At 42.5% G+C, this 16,820-nt stretch overlaps 1 long non-coding RNA gene across 1 annotated transcript; it reads right to left on the bottom strand.

Annotated features, from left to right (window-relative positions):
- Window positions 1–2,129: 2,129 nt before the first annotated feature.
- LOC122657008 lies at window positions 2,130–16,659 on the bottom strand. Its single transcript, XR_006332202.1, has 3 exons — window positions 16,649–16,659; window positions 8,812–8,815; window positions 2,130–2,254 (listed from the first exon to the last, which is right to left on the bottom strand). It is a non-coding gene; the product is annotated as an uncharacterized LOC122657008 (long non-coding RNA).
- Between the last annotated feature and the right edge of the window lie 161 nt (window positions 16,660–16,820).

Genomic DNA, 16,820 nt, shown 5'->3' with positions numbered 1-16,820 from the left:
TAACTCGGGGGAAAAAAACTTTGAACCCAATCCATAACTAATAAGGTATCCTAAATTGACTAGGAAAATGTGAAATAATAAAGAAACAGACTCAAAATAGGACTCTAATTAAACTAATGAAGTATATCCCGTATTCCTACTTTCTACCCATATTTTAGGCTTACTAAATTTGCAAATTACAAAATAAACACAAAGAATCAAAGACCCAATACATACATAACCCATCCCAAGGCTTATTTCCACCAAAATAAGCCCCCTAATTGACTTATCTGCATCAAAGAACCAAAGCAACTTTCCTCTCATCCTAGAGCTAACCAATGGCTAAAATCCCACATTTTACCGCAAAGAATACAGTCATACCCAAGATTCTTCAGTTGATATCATAGACAGATACGACTCAATAGCATGAGACGTACCGCAGACATAATAGCTAATTCAGTGATATATTATATCATAACTCAAAATTCTATTGGTCATGATGTTAAACAGTAAAAGTTGTTTGGTGGTATGCACAAGCAGGTTTTATATGATGATGACTTCCTGTACTATGTCTTGTAATTGCCAAATTTGAACTACTGGGGTGGTTCTTCAAGAGCATCGTAATGTAACCAAGATAACATCATTATGTTGAAAAACAACTAGTGGAATTTGAGTTCCTGATATGTCTGCAGCACTTTCGCAAACCTTCCAATTCTGGCAGAGGGATATTCAATTCTTCATAATACCAGATGTCTGGAATTTGTCGAAATGAACAGAATATGAAGCTAGATCTAATAGACAATAGAAGCACTGATAGAACAGGGCAGGAATCCACCAAAACCGTGAAGAGAATCCGGTCTTCTACTAAGGAATCCATCTTAGTTTTCACTTGGAATCCAAAGACTACACTACTGAATGCATAACAGCCCAGATTCAGAAAAAAACTGAATCGATATTACTTCAAATCGTTGGGAAGATCTATAAGCATTTACATAATTTTTTTACACTCTGAGCAAATCCAAGTAGGATAGAATCATAACTGATTGTAGACAATCTTATCCAACAAAAAAAATGCCGACTGAAGAATTATCTAAACCAATAAATAAAAAAGCACCATTTATCCCAATAAGAAAGGACCTAGCAGTACAGAAAAATGATAGCATGTAAACCCCTCAAAAGACTAGAGAGGAAAAGGCAACAAACAAAATGTCAGAGGAAACAAGGACCACGCAGATGACCATTGAGATCTGTACACTCACCTCATCCTTAAGTACACTATGATCTTCATAATACCAGATATCCGGAATCTGTCGAAAAATAATTCCAATTGAGAATTGAACCATTCAAGGGTTATAGAAATACAAGGACGTGAAAACCCAAAAAAAAAAAAAAAAAATCCGGTTCCAGGTTGATGACCTACCTCATCGCGGTGCAAAACTGATGGGAAATATGGCAGTTTACGATAACATTCAGAGAATGGGAGATAAATGTCGGATGGATCAACCGAACCTTCAAGTTTGCAAACAATTTTTGTGACAATATCATCATAAGTGTCAAGCTTTGACCTAGCAATTTCACAACGAAAAAAGGGAATGAATGAGAAAGAATTTTATACTAAAACAAGTGCTCTAACAGTTAGAAATAACAGTAAAAGCAAAAGAAATATTCACTAATACTTACACCATCAGACAAAAAACATCCTCCTCTGGTTTCAATAGTTCTCGAAAACGAACAGTCTTACAATCATCAACCTGTAAATTAAATCATCAAATTATTTAAAGTATGTAAAGTCAAGACTTCAGATATTCAGAATGAAGTAATAAAAGATAACAAGTATTACGTAATTAGATAGGGGGGAAAAAAGCCGTTGAAGAGTGCACTTTTGACTATTCTACCACTTGAAGGCAACAAGCTTCATGACATCAGTGCCATAAATTGTTCCTGACAACAAGCTAACAAGGAAGCCCAGACCAGAATAACCTATCAAGCAGAACTGGTAAAAAAATTTGAACTAGCCCGGGATTACCACCTATAATAAGATTTTGATATTCTCTAAAGACCAGCGTACTTTCAGACCACTTTTTCCCAGATTTGACAGAAGTGCAAGTAGAAAGCATGCTCAGCCATAAAATAAAACAACAAGAAAAAGGACAACGGCCACCCATCCTCGATAAGCGATTACAATAATGGGAACTCTCCAAAACACCGGACAGTTTTCCTATGTTGGTCTACACATCCCCCAAAAGACAAAACATTCCCACTCATATTAGTGAGACTTAACTTTCAAACGACCATTTCATATGCAGTTCAGCCATTTGTGAGTAGGGCGAACCGCCATCAGGCGTCAAGAATAGTATCCACACAGTGTTTCCACAGACCCGCCATCAAAGTTTAGGTAAAAAGCATTAGGAGGGGGAGAAACCCAACATATGGATCAGAGCAAGAACTCCCATAGGCTTTAAAACAGATACAGAGAGAACTAAAGAGAGATTGATTGTTCAAAAGCAAAGACGGCAGAGCGAAACCAAGTCAGGGTTTTAAAGATCGAACCAAATTCACATATCGGAATGAGGATAACTAAGAATTTTGAAAAAAAAAAAAAAAAAAGGGGATTAAAAAAGGAGTGAACAAATTGAGGATTCAGAGAGTTTTTGCCCTAATTGTTAATAAATGATACAGATAGAAAAGGACTAAGCACCGTTGAAGCGAACGAAACACATCTCTTGATTCCATCACTTTCTCTTGCCAGACCATCGTCTTCCTCTATGACAATGCCCGTCATCAATTGCTGTGATTAGAGAATCGCAGTTGCAGGTTCACTGAGAACCGTAATCAAAATAGAGAAGAGATATAGTAGAAATGTGAGTGTCATGGGCGGAGATTATAAGAAGGAATTTCGCGAGGCGACAGAGATTGGGTTCCGAATTACAATTTTTATCTAATTAGGCTTGTTCTTTCACTTAAATTACTTAAATGCCACCCAGCATCTTGACGAATGACGATGGCATACTCGTAGGTAAATGTGTCTTTCATATTTTCAGTTAGTTTATAGTTCTAGGTATGGGTTTGAGGTTACAATGAACCAACATTAATTTTCTTTTTGGGGAATTATTAATGTAACAAGAGTCTGTTATTTATGCAAACATAACAAGACACTAATTATCCTCTTAAAACTACAATAAAGGATACAGTAGGAATAATTTACAAGGATAATTAAGTAGAATCACATTTGCTATGGAAATTTGAAAATAAATCAAAGTGAAATCAAGATTTTAAATGATATTTCATATTAAAGGGTTAAATCGTAATTGAGCACAACCCATCTTCTCAAAATCAACCACCCAAACTATCTCTCTCGTTTCTGACTTGCCTCCGGTGGAGCTCAAGGTCTCCTTGACCTTGATGACTGATGTTCCCATAGTGTTTCGAGATCGTTTTCGTCTTCAGGTTCTGGCATCTATAAATTCTACGTATTATGTCTAGGTTCTTCAATTCTTCTTGAAATTTCATTCTCTTCGCCACCATCACAGTCTTCGTGTGTGGTTTCTTCTTCCTTGTCTTCCTCGATATCACTCTCAAACATAATTTCAATGTCCACCATTCTAGAATTCATAAAATAGGGCTACTCTGTTAGGAATTTTCCAAATTACGATGAGTGGACTTAATTAATTATCGGGTCGATCATTGATGGGGATCAAGAAATATAAGGGCTGACGTGGCTTGCTACTATTTATTGAGATGGACCGGACCGGCCTGGCCCATTGTGGAAGTGGGTTAGGGTTTGGGGAGTATTATAAATACTAATGATGAGGGGTCCCTGCAGTCACTATTCTCTTTTCTCTTTTCTCCACAAGGAAGAGAGATGTGGGAGAGTCTAGAAGACTGTAGAAGATCCCCATCGCGGATATCCGAGATTATTCGAGGACTTGCATTTATTCTCTGACGGATCATTGCTACTATTGTGTGCGTTCTTATCTGTTATTCATCAGCACACGTGAGTGCCAAGTACACTTTGTTTCCTTACTGTTTTAGATTCAATCGTGTTATAGATATCTGTATGGGAACGGATTCAGGTTTGACAAAACCCTTGCTTTTCTAACAAGTGACATCAGAGCCGACCATACAAACCTAGGACCGATTGATTGTCAGTTTAAGAACATTAATCGAGGTTTTTTACGACGAAAATAGGGATTTTTTACCGGATTTTTGGCAAAACCGTACGTTTTGGCCGTTGTCGAATTTTTTCACCGGTGAAAATCAAATATTTTTGGGAAAATTTCACGAACACCCCCTAAAAGTATCCAATATCTCATAAACTTACCAAATTTGGTCAAAATATCACAAACACCCCCTATTTTTATGAATTTATTTCAATTTAGTCCACTCCGTTAGTATCTGCAGTTAAGTGTTTGTTAACTCTTTTATAATGATGAAAATACCCTTACCAAAGGGTGAACTTTCCATAATGCCCTTAAAGGTAAGACCCCAAATTACCCCCTCTCTTCATCGTCTTCGTTGGTCTGGAGGCGGAACAAGCAAGAACAGGGAAGGGGACTAATCTGCAACACCCAGTTCATGGCTTTCACGGCTTCTCCACTACTCAAACCACTGACCAGACAGCTTCCCTGCTTAAACACCTCTCTGTGCTCGCCGTCTTCGAAGATCGTCGTCGCCAGCTCCACACCACTCGTTTTTCTCAATTCCTCGGCCTCCGAAACCACAGGGCGTTTGGTCTGCAAACCTTAGCGATTCGGGCTAAGAACAATCTAAACAGTACTGGTTGTAATCAAAGATTGATCTTCCCAACGCATTTTGATCAGAAGCTCCCAAACTTTATCAAATTTGAGGCTTCTTCCCAAGATATAAAGCATAGTATCATAAGAGAAGGGAGTGTGGGAAAAAACCCCTCTTTCTTTCCTGTGTAATTGAAGAATTCCAAAGCTTGCAAAGGATTCCCATAGCTGATCTAACCCTTTTCAAAACCCTATCGATCAAATCATTCGAGAGAAAGATACCACTCACCTTGATAGAATAAAGTTTATGATGCATCAAATGTCAATAATTAATTAATACCTGAACTTTTTTATCTTTTGTATCTTTTATTGAATACATAAATGTGTAAACGAGCAGAGTGATGAGTTGTAGGGATCCATGTTCTTTGACTGAACTTGAAAATTTTCAGTTTGGGAGGCATATTGAATGGGAAGTAAGAAATAGGTGCCCCATTCAGTTGTTCGATACCAACATTCCAACCCACACCCACACCCTCCACCCTCCCAGTCATCTCCTTTTTGTCTGATTTCTTCTGCCGATGCCAATGTAGAGAGCAATGTTACATCTTACCTCATCATATATAAAACCCATCAAACCAAGGACCAAAAAAAAAAACCCACAAATGAATCAATCTCTCTTTTTCCCTTTCTCTGTTCCATAGTTGTAGTTTAGTTTATAATTATTTGGTGCATTTTGATTGTGGGTATCTGATCCTACGTGTTTATTTGAAGGTTTTAGATTTTGGGTATCTTCTAAATTCTTTCAGTGTCTCGTATTCATTTGCCTTCCACAGATCTACATCTGGTATAGTTGTTCTTATTGATTTGTCGATGAAGAAAATTGTTTCCATTTAGTTCGTTTAGGTCCTGTTGATTTGTGGGGTAAGAGATCCAGATTGAAACTTCAGAAAGAATTGGAGGGGAAAAAAATAAATGGAAAAGAGATTTCGGCACCGCTTAATAACCTTCCCAGAATTAGTTTCTGGTGTTTTTTTATGCTGAGAAACACAACAACACTAGAAAAGTGCTTGATAATCACTGTTCTGTATAAATTGTTCTTTGGTAGATAAATCATTATTTCTACTCTCCAGAAGACTTTCTGCATTGCTCAGCACAAATCTACCAAAAGTGTGCCGGATAAAATTAGGGACCAACCTTCACTCTACCAAAACTCTCACAAAACTCTCACAAAGATCGTCTTCCCTATTCTCCTCCATAGCTGCCTACTTCACCTTCTCCGTCTTCCTCCACCTCTTCTTGGCTCTCTTCCGCCGTAGCCACCGTCCGGGGCCTCTTGGCCCCATCCCTGTAATCCACAGCCTCGCCATGTTCGTTCTCTCCGTCATCATCTTCGTCGGGATCCTCCTCTCCACCGCCTCTGAGATATGCGACATCCGTTGGTTCTGGTGGCATTTCAAAACCCCTTTCCAGTGGCTCCTCTGCTTTCTGGGTTTGTTGAACATCGTCATCCAAAATTGGGTTTTAATGGAGAGAAAAGGGGATTCGGTCGGTGGAGGGAATGGTCAAAGCAATGATGGGATTTGTGGTGTTGTGAGGTGGAGGGTTTTGAAATAGGTTAATAAATTGATGAAAAAAAGGGGATCAGGATTTGGGGGTTTTGTTCAATGAAGATGAAGAGGGGGGAGGATGTAGATGATGGTGAAAACTGGGGTCTTGGTCACGATGGTTTCAGGCTTCAAATGGGAGAAGAAATACGAATTGAAGAAGAGAAAGGGGCTAGAAGAAGAAGAAAAAGATGGAAAACCCATTCCAATTGTAGAATCGAAAAGGGCAAGAAAGGGGAAGGTATGCGTTTGAGGGCACGCAGTGTACAAAAGTCAAAGTAATGACTCAAATTTTGACACAAGGAGAGCAAAAACGAAAGCTTCCCACATCTTGCTCATGAATGTGGGAATTTGAAACCATCGATGAAGTACGGTGTACAATGAAATTCAATGAAATCAAAGTAATTTATCATACGATTAGCTATAACGAAAACAGGTAAAGCTTACAGTGCATTGTGACTAATATAGTATGACGGGGCTCTCCATCGGCTGACAATCGACATAAACAAGACGGTACACCTGCAAGAGATACATGGATGCAATAGACTAATAACACTATGACAAACAGCAATGACAGTGGATGTTGGTTTGATGGTTTCCAATAGTAATACAAAATAGTGACTCACTAGGGGGAGAAATACACTTATTTGGAAAAAATGTGTGCAGCTAGTATCGGCACTCCTTGGCAGATTAGACTAGAAGACAACACGAAGGTTGAAAATGCACTCAATTGGCAAATTCGATGTTGAATGAAAATGCACTCTATCGGCAAATTCGATGTTGGGTGAAAATGCACTCGATCGGTAAATTCGATGTCGGGTGAAAATGCACTCTATCGACAAATTCGATGTTGGGTGAAAATACACTCTATCGGTAAATTCGATGTTGAATGAAAATGCACTCAATTGGCAAATTCGAATGTTGGGTGAAAATGCACACTATCGGTAAATTCGATGTTGAATGAAAATGCATTCTATCGACAAATTCGAATTTATGAGTCTGACTTGTATGGTCTCAAAGCTATTAATTGAAGGAGCTTGCGAACTTTGGTGATTTATTCCCTGCAAAACAAAAGCATGCAATTCGCAACATTTATTCATGCGCACAATCCTAACGCTATGTTCATGCAAATGAGAGAGTCCAAGTTCAGATGAAGATAGTGGTGACAGTGATGATGGATTGTGGTAATGGTTTTTGGATGGTTTGATTGTATAGTGAGTTGGTGGTGCTCTTCGGATGGCTGAGATTGATGTTTTTTTTTTTTTTCTAATGGATTGATAGATGTGTTTCATCATCTGTATGAACACCTTCCCAAATCATAGACCACCCTTTCTTGATGCCCCCTGGTCTTCTGTGTTGACATGACATGTTCATTGATGCATGTTACTTTGTGTCTATGCTTGTGACTCTTGAAGTCAAATCTTCTCTTGTCCCTAGACTTGGCTTGACCTCTGACTCAGCTATTATAGAATCATCCAATGATAGCTTGCCAGTTGAATTTGTATAAGTGGACTACCTTTTAATCCAAGAGAAACAGAGAATCTCTTTTTCTTTTCTCTTCTTCCTTTTTTTTTTTTTTTTTACTTGGACTCTGCAGTGTATCATGTCAGACTAGAAATAACTGACAGAGTCTTCAATAGTGTAATCATGCCACTGGATCCAGATAACAATAGAAGATTACAAGGTGGGATGTTTCGATTGAGATAAAAGACTTATCTTAGCCAGAGGTGATGATGAAGTTGATGGCCAGGTTGGCAAATTTCATGAAGAATGATTGGAGAATGATGACTTTATTAGTGAGATCAGGAAGTGCACAGTGGATGAACATTAAGGTGAGAAAAGGGTTTGAAAATCTGACAGATTAAGATCGAAAGAGATTCAAACTTTGGGAATGGAAGAAAGCAGAATGATAGAGATGATATGAGTGATGACTCTTTTTTTTTATGATTTTTTCTTATTTTGTTATTATTTTTTTTTTAGGCCGCCTACATATCCTCCCTTTGAGGAATCAGGTTGAACCGTAGTTCTATCTTGATGATGGTAAGAAAATGAAGTTTGATGGAAAGATGTGATGGGTGGTGTGACCGAGCTAGAAAGCTGCCTATGTATCCCAAGTCAGGAATCAGGTCAAACGTAGTTCATGCTTTTGTGGTGTCAAAACCTTGATAATTAAGTTCCATCATAGCTGGGTGAGCTAAGAGCCATCGACGAAGATCTCACCGCGTTTAGCCTAGAAGGACTTATTAGGTTGTAAGGGGGTTTAGGACATGGGTTCTAAGAGATAGCAAATGCTCAAATATGCCCCCAGGATCCAACCAAAATTCAGTAATTTTTGCCTCAAAAGGTTAATTGAAAGCTTGGCAATTCCACCCTCAAAGGTTTGGCAATTTCTCATCTCAAAGGTTTGACTAAGAGGTTTTACAATTTTGTTCCTCAAAAGTTAGACCGAGAAATATGACAATTTTGCCCCCGGTTACTCGTAAGATTTTCTCAACCTTGCTCAGACTAATGCATTCCCTTGACTTTTTGATTTTTTTTTTCTTGCTTTTTTTTTTTTTGAATTTTTTTTGTTCCTTTTTTTTTTTGGATTGTCATCACAGTTTTTTTTCTTCTTTAACTCATTTTTTTCTTTGTCACTAGCTTGGGTTCTTGAATCTTCTCTGGAATAAGCTTTTTCTTTTTACAATCTAAATCTCGGGGACTCTCCTTTTCCCTTTATTGCTCCCGGCAACGTCAAACTTTGATATGACAATGTTTCCAATTAGACCCTGGGAGCGGTTAGGACTAAGTATATCAAGAGTACTTTGGTGATGGGTTAGAGGGTAAGCTAAAATAGGTTCCAAATGAGCAGGATGAGGCCCAAAGTGGTAACTAGTGGATTCCAATGTTTTAGGATTTATTTGGCATAGCTAGCGGTCAAGGATGGCCTCCCTTAACAGGTTCAATGAAGTGAAATCTCCTTCTAAGCTCCGTGCTCATTTGAAGGGGATCAAATGTTTGTAAAGCTCAAGAACTTTTATTGTCAATACTTCGACACCATTTTTTTCTTTTCATTTTTATCATCACGAAGATCATCTTCAACATTGAGGGAAAGCAAAGAGTAGAGAAGAATGTTTATGTAGAAAAGAAATAATTTATTGATAACTGATGAAATAAGCACATCAAGAGGCATTTACAGAAGGAGACTCGACAAAAGGAGAATCTAAAGACCTAAGGGACTTATATCCGGACCCGGTAACATCTTCAGTGTGCATTCTCCGTCTCCGTGCAGTAGTGTCATAGTGTTATTTGCCATCTCAAAATGTGCAATAACCAAAAGGTGCCCTTCTAGCCGGGGCTGGGAGCCTGGAATCATTTTAAGTCAGCCAGCAAGACTATTCTCATCAATTAAATGATCGCAGTTTAATGCCTTCGGGCGATTCTGATTCCCTCAATTTGGATGTGTCGGGAGGGGATTGGTCATCACATTAGGCTGCTGTTGTTTGGGATGCAATTTAAATGTTCCAACTTCCAAAAGGTCTTGTATCTTGTGCCGAAGGATCAAACAATCATCGATGAGAGTGCCCATGTTGTGTGTGGTGCACACAATACTTTTCAGGTTTATACCAACGTGGTGGAGGCCGAGGGACAAATCGAGGCTCTCTTCCGCAATCGACCTACATTGAGTAGTTTGGTGAAGACGTGACTTAATGGCATTCCAAGATCTGTGAATTCTCTCGGTGGCTTCTTTGGTGGAGCCGCCCTCTGTGTATAAGCGGTGGGAGGTGAAGTTGATGATAGAGACATGACTGGAGTAGGAAGCACAAGGTTCACCTCGGGGGCCCTCTTTGGGAAGTTCTTCTTGCCCCCACTTGAACTAGGGGCATAACGATCCATCTCTGGAAGCGACCCATGGGATAATTCATCCTCAATTTGTTGCCCAGCAATTATCAATGAGTTGAATGAAGTCAACGGCTGTGGAAACAAATACTTCTTGAGGTGGGGTTATGATCCTCTGATGACCATTGCCACTTGTTCTCGCTCAGTGGGGCGATTTGCCATCAGTGATGCTTTATTGCGGAACCTTATCAAGTAAGCTGTGAAGGTCTCATTGGGCTCTTGCTTTGTTGTCTCGAGATCCCGACGAGTCAGCTTAACATCAGTGTTATAAGAGTACTGGTGGTTGAACGCTTTGATCATGTCATTCCAGGTATGAGTTTGAGACGGGTCAAGGTTCATGAGCCATTGGTGTTAAATCCGTGCCCAAAACCCGATTTGAAATGCGATTCGACCACCGATTTAGTTTGAACCTTTTGTGTAGAACTAGGAGTGGAGTACGCTCGTGAACTGTGGGTCATAATACTGAAGCCATCACACAAGATTGTCGACCGCGAAACAGGGAAAGTCCTCGAGGAAAGATCCACCATCAGAGACAGGGGGAAAATCGTCGATGAAAGCATATTCTTGGAATTCCCTTATGATAGGGATCTGCGGGGCCCGCACCTGAATCGCCCTTATCCACTTAGCGATCACTGGGGGTAAGTTACTATCCGAATAATTCATGCCTATGCATGACCATTAATAAGCATAAGAACTAGAATGGGCTTGGGCTTAGGAGCTTAGTCTCTTTCTATTTGTAACTAGAACTTGGTTCCAACCCAGGACGGCCATCAAAGGCCAAGCCCTGGCAGACTTCGTCGTTGAATGCACCCTACCTGAAAATGAGCCAGAAGCAGAGGAACCAGAGGAGCATGATCGAGGATCGTGGGGGATGTTCGTGGATGGTTCGAGTAACGCCATGGGAAGCGAAGCTGGTTTCATGCTTACCAGCCCTGAACCATTCCAAACACAGTATGCCTTCCGATTCACCTTCCCAGCATCCAACAATGAAGCAGAGTGCGAAGCATTGCTGGCCGGGCTCCGGGTAGCTAAAGCCATTCAAGTCACACACCTATCCATCCGGAGTGACTCCCATCTGGTAGTGAACCAGGTGAACAGAGAGTATGAAGTAAAGGATGAATGCATGGCATCATACCTAGCTCGTGCTCGAGAATTGATCGGGGAGTTCAAGATGGTTCGGGTTCCCAGGATCGAGAATGCCACCGCCGATGCGTTGTCTAGGCTAGGCCAATGATGAACTCAGAAACCTAGCCAGTGTACGTTGAAATACTACATGGGCCAACATATCAGGAAAACCAGGTTACTGAGGTCGAGGATGGACCTAGTTGGATGGACCATATACTCAACTACCTATAAAACGACATCCTACCAGAAGACAAGATTAAGGCAAAAAAGTTAAGGATGAGAGCTGTAAAGTACACCGTCCTAGATGGAGTACTATACAAGAGGGGGGCCACAGCATCACTGCTTTGGTGCCTAGGACCCAAAGGGGCACAGTATACCCTGGCAGAGGTACACGAGGGAATATGCGGAAGCCACATGGGAGGAAGAGCTCTAGCCTACAAAATCCTCCGTCAGGGACTCTACTGGCGAAGAATGCAAGAGGAGGCCATCCAGTATGTTAAAGCTTACGAGCAATGTCAATTGTTCGCCCCAGTACCCCATCTGTCCGCCACTAAGCTAACATCGATCCTCAACCCCATTCCCTTTGCCATGTGGGGGGTAGACATCTTGGGGGATTTCACAGCAGCATCAGGTAACCGTAAGTACCTGGTGGTTGCCATAGACTATTTTACCAAGTGGGTGGAAGCCAAGCCATTAGCCAAGATCACAGAGAATAAAATGGAGAAGTTCATCCGTGACGACATCATCTACAGGTTCGGCGTGCCCAAGATCATAGTCTCTGACAATGGTTGCAGTTCAACAACCCCAAGTTCAGAGCCTTTTGTCAGAGCTACAACATTGACTATCGGCCTGTATCGATAGCCTACCCACATGCCAACGGTCAGGTGGAGGTGACCAACAGAACATTGCTGGATGGGATAAAGAAAAGGTTAGAAGGAGCCAAAGGGAAGTGGGTCGAGGAACTACTGAGTGTTCTGGGGGCATATTGCACCACAGTAAGGACACCCACAGGGGAGAGCCCATTCCGCTTAGCATATGGCACAGAAGCATTGACACCAGTAGAGGTCCTAGCCATGACTCACAGAGTACTGCACTTCAATGAGAGAACATACACAGATGGACTGCGAGCAAACCTGGACTTCCTGGATGAGAGACGTGAGAAGGCATTGCTGAGGAATGTGGCATATCAGCAGCGAACAACCAAGTACTACAATGCCAGAGTAAGAGAGGCTATTCCACCAGGGAGACCTAGTCCTGAGGAAAGCAAGTGCATCACAGCCAAGGAAGGAAGGAAAGCTATCAGCAAACTGGGAAGGACCTTACATAGTTTTCAAGCAGGTACGTCCAGGGACATACCGCTTGGAAACTCCGGGGGGCAAGAAGGTAGACCGTACCCGGAACACGGAATACCTATAGAAGTACTACCAGTAAGAGGAGCAGCAGTAGCAGCAGCATAGTTAACCGTCAGCCACAGTACACGGTAAGTCACATTACAATTATAGTTTTCAAGGATAATTTGAAATTTTATATTGGGATATACTCGTCTACTCCTACCCATCAATCGGATCGCTTCCACCACACCAAGGTCCATGGACCACCAAGGCTCAATGCCACCAAGGCATAATGCCGCCACTGTCCGCAGACCACTAAGGTACAATGCCACCAAGGTCCGTGGACCACCAAGGCTCAAATGCCACCAAGGTCTGTGGACCACCAAGGCATGGTGCCACCAAGTTCCGTAGACCACTAAGGCACAATGCCATCAAGGTCCGTAGACCGCCAAGGCACATTGCCTCCAAGGTCCGCAGACCAACAAAGACTGAGAACTATCAAGGCGCAAGGCCATCAGGGTTGAACAACTACCAAAGCCAATTGGCCATAAACAAGTGACGAAGAGCAATACACAAAGGAACGCAGATCTAACCACACAAATCCAGAAGGAAAGCTGGCTATAGGAGAAGGAAACCTCATTGGGAGAAGGGACGATCAACTCCCCAGGGGCGCGAAGGAAAATCTCAGAAGGGGTGCCACCCCAGCATCATCTCTAGAAGGACTACCCTCTGGGTTAGGACTATCAACGACATCCTCCCCGTCACTAGAAGTAGGTCTGGGAGGAGGCAATGGGGGGAGAGTGACCACAAAAGAAGATGACCTTGAAGAGGGCCCATCCATGGACCCAACTACAACAGTGGCGGAGTCAGATTCGCTAGACGTCATGGGCATGGGTACGATTCGAGGTTCAAGGTCGAGATCCAAGGACGAGTTTCGAGGTCCGAGGTCAAAGTTTGTGAGGAGTCAAGGTCAAGGTTCGAGTAAAGATGTGTCTATGGCCAAAGACCAAGGGAGAGCGAATATTTTCTATACCAGAGAAGACAGGCATCGATCAATGAGCATCGCCAGGCGCGGATCAAATGGGCATCTAAGGGCACGAACCAGGATTGAATGGGCGTCACAAGACGTTGATCGAAGGAGCGTCAATGGGAGTGGATCGAATGAGGGTGCCATCAATGGGCGTCGACTCTTAAGAAAAAAAGGAGGGTCAAGAGGCCACGGCCAAGAGACCACGGCCTATGGGCGTCAACCCCTTAGGCAAGGAGAGCAAAGAAAAAAAAAAACAAAAACAAAAACAAAAAGGGCCACAGCCAAAGGCCATGGGCGTTGACCCTTGGGCGAGGAACAAGGAGAGAGAAGGGAGAGAAGAAAGAGAGTGATCAAAACAAAAAAAAAAAAACAAAAAAAAAGAGAACCAAGGTCCACGCTCAAAAGACCAGGAGCGTCGACCCTTGGAGAGAGAAGGGAGAGAAGAAAGAGAGTGATTAAAAAAAAAGAACCAAGGTCCACGCCCAGAGGACTAGGGGCGTCGACCCTTGGAGAGAGAAGGGAGAGAAGAAAGAGAGTGAACATTAAAAAAAAATAATAATAATAATAATAAAATAATATATATATATACATGCGTATGCTTACCAAGTAGGAGTGGATTGAGGAAATCCAAACAGGCGCGGATCGAAGCCTACGGGCATGGACGAGGTTTGAGGTTCGAGGTCCAAAGTTCGAGGTCGAAGCTCGCGAGGGGTCGAGGTCAATGTAAGGACGTGTCTATGGCCGAAGACCAATTCGACAAAAAAAAATAAAAATTCTACGGCTAAGGGTCGTAGAGGACAGGCCATGGACATAGACATGGCTCGAGGTTCGAAACCATCATGCCCGTAAGCTGGGCATGAACGAGGATCGAGGTCTGAGGTCCCGAGGTCTGAGGTCCAGGGTTAGAGTTCGCATAGGTTCGAGATTCGAGGTTCGAGGTTCGAGGATCGAAGTCCGAGGTCGAGCAAAGATGTCTTTGTGGCTAAATACCAATTCGAGTCCCCAAAAAAAAATGAAAAAAAGAGGGAAGTACGAGACGTTATATCTAAGGCGATTTCGAGGTTTAGAGACAGAGTCAGAGAAGTTCAAGATGGTTCAAATACCAAGGATCGAGTACTAAGGCGCAATGCCACCACACACCAAGGCCCGCTGGCCACCAAGGTCCGTTGACCACCAAGGTGTAATGCCACCAAGGTCCGTTGACCACAAAGGCATAATGCCACCAAGGTCCGTAGACCACCAAGGCACAATGCCACGAAGGCCCGTTGGTTAACAAGGTCCGCTGACCACTAAGACGTGGCACCCCTAAGGACTATAGACCACCAGGGGTTGAAACTCATTGAAGCCACAAAGATCACATAAGTGCTACATCCACATCAAAGGAGTGAAAAAGCAAGAGAGAGAAGAAGATAAAAGCAAGAGAAGAGAAAAAGTGAGAAGAAAGAAGAAGGCAAGAGCAGGAAAAAAAAAAAAAAAAAAAAAAAAAAAAAGGGAGAGAGGAGAGGTTTGAACCCCCAACCTCTCCCTCGTCAAATAATTTACAAGTAGGACCCTAAAGGGAAGATTATTCGTCGAGAACCCCTTGAGGGGCACACAAGCTTAGGAAGTACTCTCTTGAGCGTTCCACTCCAAGAGAGTGGGGGGCAAATGATGAACCCCAAATAAAGCTGACCAATCGGAGACCGCCACGTGGCGAGGCTACACATGGCAAGGTGAACACCCTCTTGGGCGAGCTCTTCCATTTGGATGAGCTCCCCTTTGGATGAGGTCTTCCATTTGGATGAGCTGCCCCTTGGATGAGCTCCCCCTTGGATGAGCTCCCCCTTTGGCACCGACCCCGAGCACATGGACAGACGTGCGCTGAAACACGGCAGTGGACAAGACCAGAGTACCACCGCCGCCTCCAACTACAAGATGTGCACTACCTCCAGGACTCTAGGCCACCGCCTAGCAGTCAACGTATCCACAACGGACTCAAACACCCAGAACCTATCCACAGTCTGTCCGTCCAAGACACCAAGTCCATCAGGATACAACATTTATCCGGAAGAGAACCTATCTAGAGCAAGCCCTGCCATTCAGGGACTCTATCAGCTATCAAAGATATCACAAACCAACTGGGACTCTCCACACCGCCACCCCCTACTGTAAAAAGGAAGGTATGCTATCTCATCACCCATCTTGAATTCTAACAATTCACTCATCTGTTTACTCAGAGAGATCTAACTTTGGCATCGGAGAGTCCTAGGCCGGAACCACACCGGTTCTCCTTTGTCACCCAGGGTCTTTTGCAGGTAACGACACTCGAAGGACCGCTGAGCAATTTCTTGACGCAACATCACCTTAGCCCTCATTGGAGTATATTACCCTGTTAAGGCTAAGGGAGTAAGGGTGCAACAGAGCCAGTCTGGACTAGGTTCAAATAAATTTGAAAATCTATGACAACTTCGATCTTCAACTCTAGTGGTGAATTATAGACCAAACACACAAACACATCTTGATTGTGTGGTCATCAAAAAACCTTTAACCCTTTTATTTTTTTTCCATCGGCTTCTTCCTACCATTTGGGACTCTCACTTCTCCTCAGTCTGAAAACTCCGGACTATACTCTTATGACTGTGAGAGGAAAAGCTAAACACTAAGAAGATACAAATCCCAGTCCAAATCTTATTTCTTCTTGAGGGAGGACAAAGCTCCCAATTAACTACTCAGATCGTCGTTATTAAGACCAAAATCCCAAGAAATCAATTTCACTTCTTCCTAAACCTCCTTCCACTGAAATCTCCCAATCCCAGCAAATCCGAGAAGAACCAATTGCCATCAAACCAGAAAAAGGAAACCAATCATAACCTCAATTCGAATTGAAAATTGAATCTCCCTCCCACTACTTGTCAACATGTCCGGGAAAAGAGGACAGCAGAAATCGCAAAAATAGAGCACTCGTAGAGGTTTCCTGTCGTTCCGAACATTCTATACTCTTACCATCATCGTCGTCTTCCCTGCAAGCGGAATTGTAAGCTTTAAAGATGTGGCATTCACACTCTTCTCCCTGATCTACGTGATCTTCCTCTCCAAGGTAGCCTTCCCTATTCTGGATCCTTCCACTAAACCCTGAGTCTTCGGCAAGAACAATAAGTTC

This window comes from Telopea speciosissima, chromosome 1, assembly GCF_018873765.1.
Source record: "Telopea speciosissima isolate NSW1024214 ecotype Mountain lineage chromosome 1, Tspe_v1, whole genome shotgun sequence".
NCBI lineage: Eukaryota > Viridiplantae > Streptophyta > Magnoliopsida > Proteales > Proteaceae > Telopea > Telopea speciosissima.
Note: the sequence above shows the minus strand (reverse complement) of the source record. Positions and strands in the feature narration are given on the sequence as shown.